The 10,412-nt window shown below is 33.7% G+C and overlaps 1 long non-coding RNA gene across 1 annotated transcript in view; it reads left to right on the top strand.

The window, feature by feature from the left end:
• Nucleotides 1-626: 626 nt before the first annotated feature.
• Nucleotides 627-10,412, top strand: part of LOC149126228 (uncharacterized) — a 139,746-nt gene continuing 129,960 nt past the window's right edge. The window contains exon 1 of the long non-coding RNA XR_016234935.1: nt 627-680. This is a non-coding gene — a long non-coding RNA (uncharacterized LOC149126228). The remainder of the gene's footprint in view (nt 681-10,412) is intronic.

Below are 10,412 nucleotides of genomic sequence, written 5' to 3'. Positions count from 1 at the left end.
CAGCCTATAATTCTGAAATTATCAACCAAATATTTGATAAACAAGTAGTTTTGAATAGGGCTAACTATATCTATAACTACAAAATGTGGACTTGATTAGAAAATTCAGGGTTTTTACTGATTTAATTTTTACAGGAAAAATGTCTGTTTTATAAAGCATCACCATACAAACTTTTTTGACTCTTTCACATAGACTAAAATGGTATTTTCAGAGTATATTGATTATGCTGCTTAAAGGTATACACAGTAATATAAAACACTCTTCTCAAATGTTGTATAGAAATTAGATGCAATGTTGGTGGAGACATGGTAAAAAGGTGAGTAAAAACTGTCCGGAGTTCCACTGTACAGGTGCACTCAGCAATTTAAAAATACTAACTTTATTCCATTTAATGGTAAGGAAACATTTCTTTTTCATTCTTTGCCTAAAGGTCATCTATAATTGAGGAGAAGTTAGCAAGAGTCCAGAGGCTGAGTGTGGCTTTGATCTCAGTGTCCAGCCTTTCTCAGTGCAAATCATTCTGGGCAGAAAGGTAGGAGTCACATCAATGATTCGGTTGCCTTACTAAAGGTTATCAAGGCCTCTCTTCCCTCCCCTTTCACCTCCCCCGTTCCCCCACTGTTTGTGAGCATCTCTGTATGTCTGCAGCAGTTTGCTTGTCTTGAAGAAATTGTACGCAGGTATAGCTTTAAACCTTAAATCTGTTCTTTATGTGTGTTTGGTTACTCTGACTTTGCTGAGATTTAGGGCATGTCGTTTCGTCACTGATCATCTTTATCAAATCATTAAAAAACTGTAATGCATCTTATTTGATTTTGTATATGCAGAATATTCTTCGTAGAATATTCTCATTCCCTAAAAAAATTTGAATACAATTTGATATACAAATCACTTTTTTAATCCTATGATTTAAGCAAGAGGGCAATAGTATTAATACTATGGGTTTTCTTTGAAAATAACAGTAGCCCTAAATGCTCCACATTAGAATAAACCCTGGAAAATTAAACAAACACTTATCATATTTAGATACATATATGGAATTCTTCAGAAATATTTTTATATATTTTAACTTATGTAAAACGCATTAATAACAGAGAAAAAAGATTAAAATCACTCTAAATAGGTTTTTACAAATTATTTATACTGCTTTGTAATATTTGAAAACTTGGCAGTAATTTTCTCAAACATCATATAAATCATTGTCAGAGTGCTGCCAGTCATTTTAAATTACACAATAAAACTATTTTTATAATCAAATATTTCATCAACTATAAAATGCATGAATCTTTTATTCAATGGATAAAAGTTAAGCCTGCTATTTCCAAAAGCAGTTCTTTTAAGTACTTTTGCATGACCAATATTTGTTCACACAATTTTGCATTTTAAAAAATCAAGTAAAAGTATTTTTCCATTAATGCATTAAGGTAGTTTAGATATCAATCCCTGCACTGTTTGATTGGGTGAATATTTATATAAATAAAATATTTTAAGTGTTTGTTTGCAATAGCTACACCTTTTTGCCAATAATGTCTTCAAGCTTTAGGGTAAATACTTTAGGAGAAGAAGAAATTCATGGGACAAATTCTTACAGATACTTCCGTTTCTCCCTACTGTGTTCTAAACTTCTTGATAATTAAGTGTAGATACACAAAATATTGTATTTAAAATGATAACTGGATTTTTTTTGTGGTATGAGTACTTACTGTTGCATACCAAAGAAATATCTGTTGTTTTCCTACTAAATTCCGTATTTCCTGTGGAATAATCCCATTTCTTTAAAGGTACTAATTCTGTACTGTGTTTTAACAATAGCCAATCTCTAATTACTCAGGTTTCTGCATTATGTTTGTGATTATGGTAAAATACAACATGGCCATATAAAATGTAATGCATGTTTATAATTTTTATATAATTTATGATCAATTTCAATGTTTTACATTTTTATTATATGCTATGAACACAATGTAGTGACATCATGAGGCATCAAAATAAATTTATTATTTTAAATCAGTTGTACAAAAAGCAAATTTCAGGTACAAAGAAAGTGATTATATTTATAAGGGATTACTTAAACACTATCATATTAATATATTTATAATTTGTATAGCTAAAATTTTGAATAGCAAATTCTTTAAAAAATTATCAACATAAAAGCAGCCAGGGTCTTTTAATCATGGAAGGACTCTTTTCTGCAACACTCTGAAAATTGGGAAAAATATTGCTAGTGAATTCTAAATTTAATAATTCAAAACAAGTTTTCATTTTAAAAAATGTCCTGTATTTTCATATTCCCTAATTCAATATGATTTCATTTTCATGGCAAATTTATTAATCATATATATCTGATCATATATTAATCATGTAGTCTTAACATTTGCCTTTCTGAAAATATCCAATTGCAATGCTAACAAATAGAAATAGCTTTTGCAGATGACACTTTATTCCCAAGGAAAAAAAAATACCTTTTAGTTTCATCTGAATATCATTTAAAAAGCTAGAGATAGCTGTTTTTCCAAACCTGTGATCAAAAGGTGTCCATTTTCCTAACATCATTAGTAATAGAATCTCATTTAGCAGAAGGGCCATTTTAATGTAACAGTATTTTTTATTAAAAAAAAAAAAAACAGCTTGTCACACTCCTCTTTAATAGTGAAGGATTTCAGTTTCTCTTTCTGTAGACATTTGCACCCAGTATTTTCCAATTCTGTAATGCAAACATTCATGGAGAGGTTAAATACAATGTTGGCTCTATAATATGTATGCAGAAGAGCTGCAGGCATATTGCCCAACCTTCCTTGAATTTAACCTTGGGTCAATAGACATGTTTAAATGTAGACTTGAACATAAATGGTACCTACCAAAAGGAAGTAAATGAGTGTGAAAGTTGTTTATTTTTTTAAGTATTCATATAAGAGCAAGATCTCCAAGGGGGGAAAGAAGGTGGAGGACGGACAGTCCAAAAGCCTTTGATTGAGCATATATTTCCTCATTTTAATATGGTGATTGTACCAAATCTCAAGTAGCCAATGCTCCACCAACATTTTCTTTTCTATATTCCTGATATGTTCTCTCTTTCCAATTCCTCTATTTCCAGGCAGTTGTACTATATGAAATTGACAGCAATTGTTCTGATTCATGGTTTAGGAGGAGTAGCTGATTAATCCCATGTCAGCAGTCCTGACCTTACGTGGAAAATAGAACCACAGAAGCCCTACTCAACAATATATCAGGGAGCAGAGCTATGTGGCTTGCCCTGCTCTTAAATGTAATGAAAGTTTAGGGCAGTGCTGAACAGTGATTTGATGCCTTCTCCCATCCCCCAGTTTCTAATCTATGTTTCAAAAGAACCTTCTGAGAGAAGGGATGAGTGTGTACTGAGGAAAGGAGATGAACAATTAAGATTATTTTCTGGAACAAAATCTTAAGTTTACAAATATTTTCTGTTTTCTAGGAAATGCCTTAAGACATTACATTTTTCATAGACATGATTATTGTTTTTAAGGATAATAATGGTTTCTATATGTTTATTTTGAACCGTTGAATTTTGAAATATTTTTCTTTTTTTAATGACTACAGAATGCTCTCCCACCTTTAATGTAGATCCTTAACTTATACTTCTTACAAGATAATTGCAAGCATCCCCCAGTTCTGGAATCATGTTTCATAGGGCACCCTCAATTTTAAAGAAAAAAAATGCACATGCTATACTTGAAAAGCACAAATGACAGACTTTGAGGAAAGTATGTTAGTCCCTGAGATCACATTTTTCACACAAGCCCACACTGTGCAATGTATGTCTACTGTGCATTGGAAGAAAACCTTAGAGCTCTGAATTATGTTCTCAGAACTTATGATTAAAATAAAAGGATAAAGTAGGATTACGTCTTTTTCAAAGAGGACCATGTGCACGAAGGCACTAATGTGTGAATTTTATTTACAACCATAAAGCAGATTGAAATGCCAAAGCAACTTGAAAATCTGTCAAAAAACATGAAATCTTCAAGCACAGGGTGCTAGGAATGATGGTCACAGAGGACCAGTGGAATCTCAGTACTGGAAGCTGTGCACAACTAGTCAAAGAACAAAACAGCGCATTAAACAACTACCTAGTGTAACTAGATAAAGCTGAAATGTGCTGGAATCTTCCCTTGTGAACTGCATAATAGCACTTCCAATGTTCCCTTTCTGTCACCCTCTGTCACCATCAAGCCACGATTCTGCTGCAGTCAGGTGAACAGTCGCACAGTTCTTACGGCTGGCTGCGTGGAATTCCAAGCAAAGTCACATCTCTACAATTTTCCTTGGATAGTAATAAATAACACCTTTTCAGTACATTTACTTTTTCCTAAATACATTGGAAACAAATTATGCCAGATTTTCTTATACTTTCTCCTAAAGGAAAGGTTTTATTTTGACCGAATCCTTCACTGTGCAAGTGCAGCCCTTTGATCAAGTAATATTTGCATTTCTGGTATGGGTTAGGATTTTATGTTCTTTTTGCACACGTTGTCTATAGCTACATGTATCGTGTTGGTTTGTGCTAGTCAGCATTAAACACATTAGGTACCAAGTGTTGCTTTGTGAACAGAATCCATATGTATTAAGCAGAAGACAATAGAATGGTACAATTTAAAATTCAAAATGAATAGATCTTTGGAATGAAATGCATTTTAGCATAGTTGTTTTAAATATATGCTCAGATACAAAATGTGATATTTTGATTTTTAAATGCAGCATTTTCAGATTAGCCCTGTCTTATAATTTAAAAAAAAAAAAATGGAGTGCTTCTTGAGGCTTTTCTTCAGAGATAAGCATTCTGCATGTACTTATTCAGATAGTGTTAAAACCAACTGCAGGTGACATTAGGATGCTCGAAGTGTTCTTAAGCATAAAGCTGTGTCTTTTGAAAGATCAGCAAGCATGCACCATTGTCTATAAAAATGGGAAAAAAAATGGCAAATGTGTGTGTGTGTGTGTGTGTGTGTGTGTGGAGAGAGAGAGAAAGAGAGAGAGAGGGAAATGATTTTTATCGGTTTGGGATTTATTTTTTCTTTGCTATAAGGAGGAAAGTTCTTTTACCTTCACTTACAAAGCTGGTAGAAAACAGTTTTGCCCTTTTCTCAGGTTTTGATGACATCTTTTCATAAAATCTCCAAGCCTAGGCTGCTTTATTTTTGCATGTGTGGATATTAAAACTGCCTGGATCACAAAGACATATAAACACCTTGTCAATAAAGGAGTAAATTAAACAAGTGACATTAAAAAATTTTTTTCCAATGAATTTTCTTATTAGCAGCCAACTATTTTGGGTGCTTTCAGGCTTAGAGCTTTAACATTTGGTAAAATTTAAATAAGGCAAGATTTGAGTTTCTTGAGTTTTAACAGACATTGGTGAAGTGATATATTTTATCAATTTAAAAAATATATTTGAAATTAGGTGAGTTTTTCTTAAAAGAACAATATTTTTATGTGTATTTACTAGATTTCACATAGCATATTCTTTTCAAAAATAGATGATGGAAGTGTGCATTTAGAAGCATTGCGATAGAGTTCATAGAAAATAAAGGCAAGCAAAATATAAATTACCTATCTCTTAGCCAGGGTTTAGTTTCTAATGTCAAGAATATCAGGTAATATGAAAATATGTGCTATTGGAAGAGATTCTTTTTGTGTCTTCACTGATCTGTTGGTTTCTTCTGCTTTTCCTCACCTATTGAGCAAGGCAGCATGTAGTATCTGTGAAGAAGCTTGATGTTTCTGAGATAATATGTTTTGGAAAATGCTGTTTGCAAGTGTATTTGCTTCTGTGTTGTGTTCATAAGCAGGAAAATATAATTCATCTCTGCATATCTGCTGGACTGGACAAATCAAGGTGACAATCCGTGGTTAGCTCTGTCAGGCCCTTTGTCCCACCGCTGCTGTGAATGGAAGGACAATGGGAGCAAAGTGAATATATAACAGTCCAGCTGCCTTGTTGTGACAGCCCAGTCCCACCATGGCAGTGTGTCAGCTCATGTTTGTGTACTGGTAGCCAATCCATAAGATGACAATGCAAATCGTGTGAAAAGTCTTCTATAAGATAACAAATCATGTTGGGGGTTGAGGTATGGGGAGGAGAGGAAACAGGGAGGTTGGACACATGTCTTAGAAAAATAATGACCCGTAAAAGGTTATATTTTTGGTACAGTGATTACATTCAAATGCAGGACCCTCAGCCCAATTCTGGCATGTGTCTCAAAGATGCAGGTAGGCGCTTACACTTAAATCGATCATACCCTTTCTGTGTGCAAGGGTCTGCATTAATGTTACTTTTAGGGCTGTTTATATTTCATTTACGCATGCAGTTAATCATCTTTACTGTGTTGATGCTACTGGCATCAGCAGTGTGACTTAATTAAATTTGAAATTATAGTACAGTAAATATAGGCTTCCAACTAGCCAGTCCAGATTAAATGCTGTGGTCTATTTCTTACCCATGGTGTTTTCCAATTTAAATGTTCATTTGAAAGGTTACATTTCAGACTGAAATCAGGTTTCTTTCTTTCTTTTTTTTTTTTAAACTCAACTATTATTAAACAAGAATAGTTCTCTTTCAATGAGTGCTTTATTCCTGTTATCTCTATTCTTACTATACAAATTCAGTGTAATCTGTATTTATTACTTTACCTTTACTATTTATCTAATTAAATGCCTAAGGTTCTCCATGGAATCATTTTACCCTTTTAATACTCTTCCTATCTCCTCCTGATATATCAGCTCTGAGCTGCTTTGAAAAGGTCTCGCCTCCATTTTGTTTCAGCCTGGTAATCAAGCAATTAGCCCACAAAATGGAGGTCCTCTGCTCTGCTCTATATACCGGCTGTGAGGTGGGTGGTTTTACCTGTTTGAAAGCTCAGGCAGAACAGTTTACGGCTGATCTTATGAATTGGCCTCTGAAGAACGTTCTCATGATGTCAAATAAATGATTCTTGCTTAGAAGAAACCTTAGTAGCTTGAGAACTTTATGGTGTTGTCACGAAAGAATTATCTTATATTCAAGATCTGCACATCTCTGATCTTCTAACTTGAAAAAGTAAAAATTTAGATTATTTATTCAAAGATTCCAATGATAAAGCACCGAGCTCTAAACCATGGGCTAACTTCATCCCTTTAAATGTTTATTGCTTTGTGCAGTGCAGTCTTCTTCAAACAATTCATAACGTGTCTAGCAAGGTACCTGACTAGAAATGCAGTCACACTCATAGCATGTACACAATCAGAGCTTGAATACGAGAAAATCTGTCATCCGTAAAGTGCAACGTAGGACTTGTGTGTAAAAAATGCATGCTCTTTCCTTCCTTCTTCTTCTTCTTCTTCTTGTTCTTTTTTTTTTTTAATGCAGTGCTGCCTTGTCTGCACTTTTTGAAATTGCATATTTATCAGATCATGAATTATTCATAAGATTGAAAAAGTGGAGGGGGGTGACTAGAGGATGAAGAGGAAGAACATACAAAAAAATGTATGCTTGAAATACATGGGATAGGAAATGCTTTTAATGTGAATGCTAACAATTCTCCTTCAGGACAGCTGTATTTTGATTTTTTTTTTTTCTGTCTGTTGCTCTGAGATCCAATAATGAACAGTTTGGTGTTTAAAAATTGCCTTGCTGTGTTTTCTACTTGCTTCCTGGGAAAATCAGAAAGGGTATGGTGTATTTGGAATTAGGTGAATTGGGGAGTACAAAAAAGAGCATTCAAAAACTTCTAAACTGTAGCATATTTAATAAATATTAATCTTTAGTCAGTCTCCATTGTTGTCAAAAAAGAGCTGACAGATTGAGCATTAATGGAATGTTTCATAAATTAGAAATGAAACTATCAGCAGAATGTCCAAAGTAGAAACCAAACATTGCTCGAGTCAGAGCTTTGGGGCAGTGGAATAGCCCAATCTTAAATCTAATCTTTTTTCATTCCATGAGAAAAAAAAATAATAAAACTCCAATATCTACTAGGTGAAAGCACATATTCTGCTTCTTCTCAAAGGAATGAATGTTTCCTATATTTTTTTTATCACATTGATATTTTTCACTTCTATTTCTCAAAAAGAAATTAAAAATAAAAACAACCAACTAACCAAAACACTACCGCCCTCTCCTGAAATGGTTATAAAAACCAAGAAATTCAATACTAAGGTTTTTCTGAATGAGTTTAAACATTTTAAAAGATACAATAGCAGCTAATACTGCAGATTGTAAGCTTTCTATTGCCAGGATGTTTTACTGGAGCACTGGGAGCAGAGGATAGTTTATAAGACGAGTGGTTGTACTTGGACCGTGTTGTAGCTTCCTATTGTATCACACAATATACCATGATGCTGAGAAACTAAGTCCCCAAACTAACCACCCTGTTAACAAAGATGAATGATGTGACCTATAACAATAAGGTACAAACACAATTTCTTATCCTTCATCCCCACAATATTTCCTGTACAAAGTATGTGACACAGGAAGCATCTTCACCTATGTTAATCTTTGAAAAATTACTATACCAAAAAGAAAAATATATTCTGAGTGTGTGTGTGTGAATGTGTATGTGTATATGTGTGTGTTATGCAACACACTCCATTTTTTGTTCCTGAAAATTCTGACTTTTGTTTTTTAACAGGTTAAAGTTGAAATATGAGCTCTTTACTACTTCTTCTTACCATTCTACTCATTTGAATTTATTAACTTTTCCACATGGTAGTTCCGAATACTCACCTGAAGTACCTCTCTTCCTATCGGCCTGAGATATATAATTTGAAAGTGGGCTAGTAGAGTGTATAAAAATGTTTAGCCTAATCACTCCCTAATGACAGCGACTTATGTCCTTAGTGCAGTCGATTTGTTTCCTGGGTTTTAAAAGTAGATTATTTCCATGGTGCAGGCTTAGTGTAAGCTGTTGAGAAACCACAAGCACTGCACTTCAGCCTGAGTTTGGGACGTTCGCCAAGGGTAATCTGATTAAAAGGGCATTTTTTACAACATTGTGCTGCTTTGAAAATTCTGTGCAGCCTGATAGAGTGGGGGCCAAAAAAATTGCTTTTTGAAGACTAACTAGTTTTCTCAAGTAAAATTGAAAGCTTGATGATTCTCTTTACCCCAACTTCAATGGATAAATAAAATGACTTTAGTAACACATCCATTATACCTACAAGCAATTTTATGATCCAGTTAATGTAGCTTTTTGTTTGTTATGATTTTAGTCACATGAATTTAAATCATAGATGTGACTCTCTGTTCCAGGGAGGAATATGAAAATATTTTTTCTAGGGCTAGTTTTGCTATTCTGTGACCTACCTGTATATGCATTATGCTCTGCTTTGAGAAGCAGTCACTTGTGGACTGCCCTGAGAACCAGTAGCAATCATGGTTGCTTGAGAAGTTTAGCAGCTGTAAGTTATTATAAGCTAATTATCATATCTCAAATCTTGGTGTCTTTTAAAAGAAAGAATATAATACTAATTAAGTATGCTGTGTTTGCACACACTGGTGTGCACTCCAAGAAAGTTTTTTGCATCATTTATTTTATTGAAGTATTTTCATGTTCTTTTGTGGGAGCTAACTAGGCAAACAAAGATAGATAACTAAACCTGCTCCTCCTCCCCCAACATTCTCAGAGTAGGATGAACAGCAAAGATATGTAAGAATCCATCCACTGAAATCAATAGACCTCTTTTAATCTGAGTGTTTGTTACATTGCCACTAGTAATTATTTGAGTTTCTGTTATTTCTTCCAACTTGCCATCCTAGTGGATCTTCTTGGCATTTTGTCCTCATTGAAAGACCTTTAATGGTATATTGCCTTTCCCTCAACAAAATGGCTTTCCAAAATAACTAAAACCTTTTAATGAGATACCATGACACAGTTCTGAAAAGAAAAATAAAGCACATTTTCATTTCATGCAATGTGCCAGACACTGTGCACAGTGCTATTTGAATAAATCCCCACCTTCAACTGCTCATGCTCTGCTGGGAGAATGATGTAAAGAGATAGGACTTATATTCAAAACAGAAAACAATTACTGAGAGATCTCAGAGGGACCAGAATTCCTTTTTATAAAGGGATTGGTATTACTGAACTAGAATTAAAAAAAAAAAAAAAAAAAAAAAAAAAAAAAAAAAAAAAACTCCTTCCAGGAGTGGAATATTTTCTAATCTTTAAATTTACCTGGTCACAGTAAGAACTAATGCCAGTGAAAGACCTAGACAATTTCTTGCAAGCACTTATTTCCTAAGTTTTAGTGGCATCCTAAAATATGTTGAAGTTTTCTACATTGTGTGCTTCTGAATTCTGAGATCTACATTTTCATGGAAATAAATCCCTAAGCTTATTGTTCTCAGTAATTATCAAAAATGGTAGCATTTCTTAAAATATACTTTCTAACTTTTGGTA

The sequence above is a fragment of the Oryctolagus cuniculus genome, chromosome 6, assembly GCF_051225735.1.
Source record: "Oryctolagus cuniculus isolate XC-2025 breed Fujian yellow rabbit chromosome 6, ASM5122573v1, whole genome shotgun sequence".
Taxonomy (NCBI): Eukaryota; Metazoa; Chordata; class Mammalia; order Lagomorpha; family Leporidae; genus Oryctolagus; species Oryctolagus cuniculus.
Note: the sequence above shows the minus strand (reverse complement) of the source record. Positions and strands in the feature narration are given on the sequence as shown.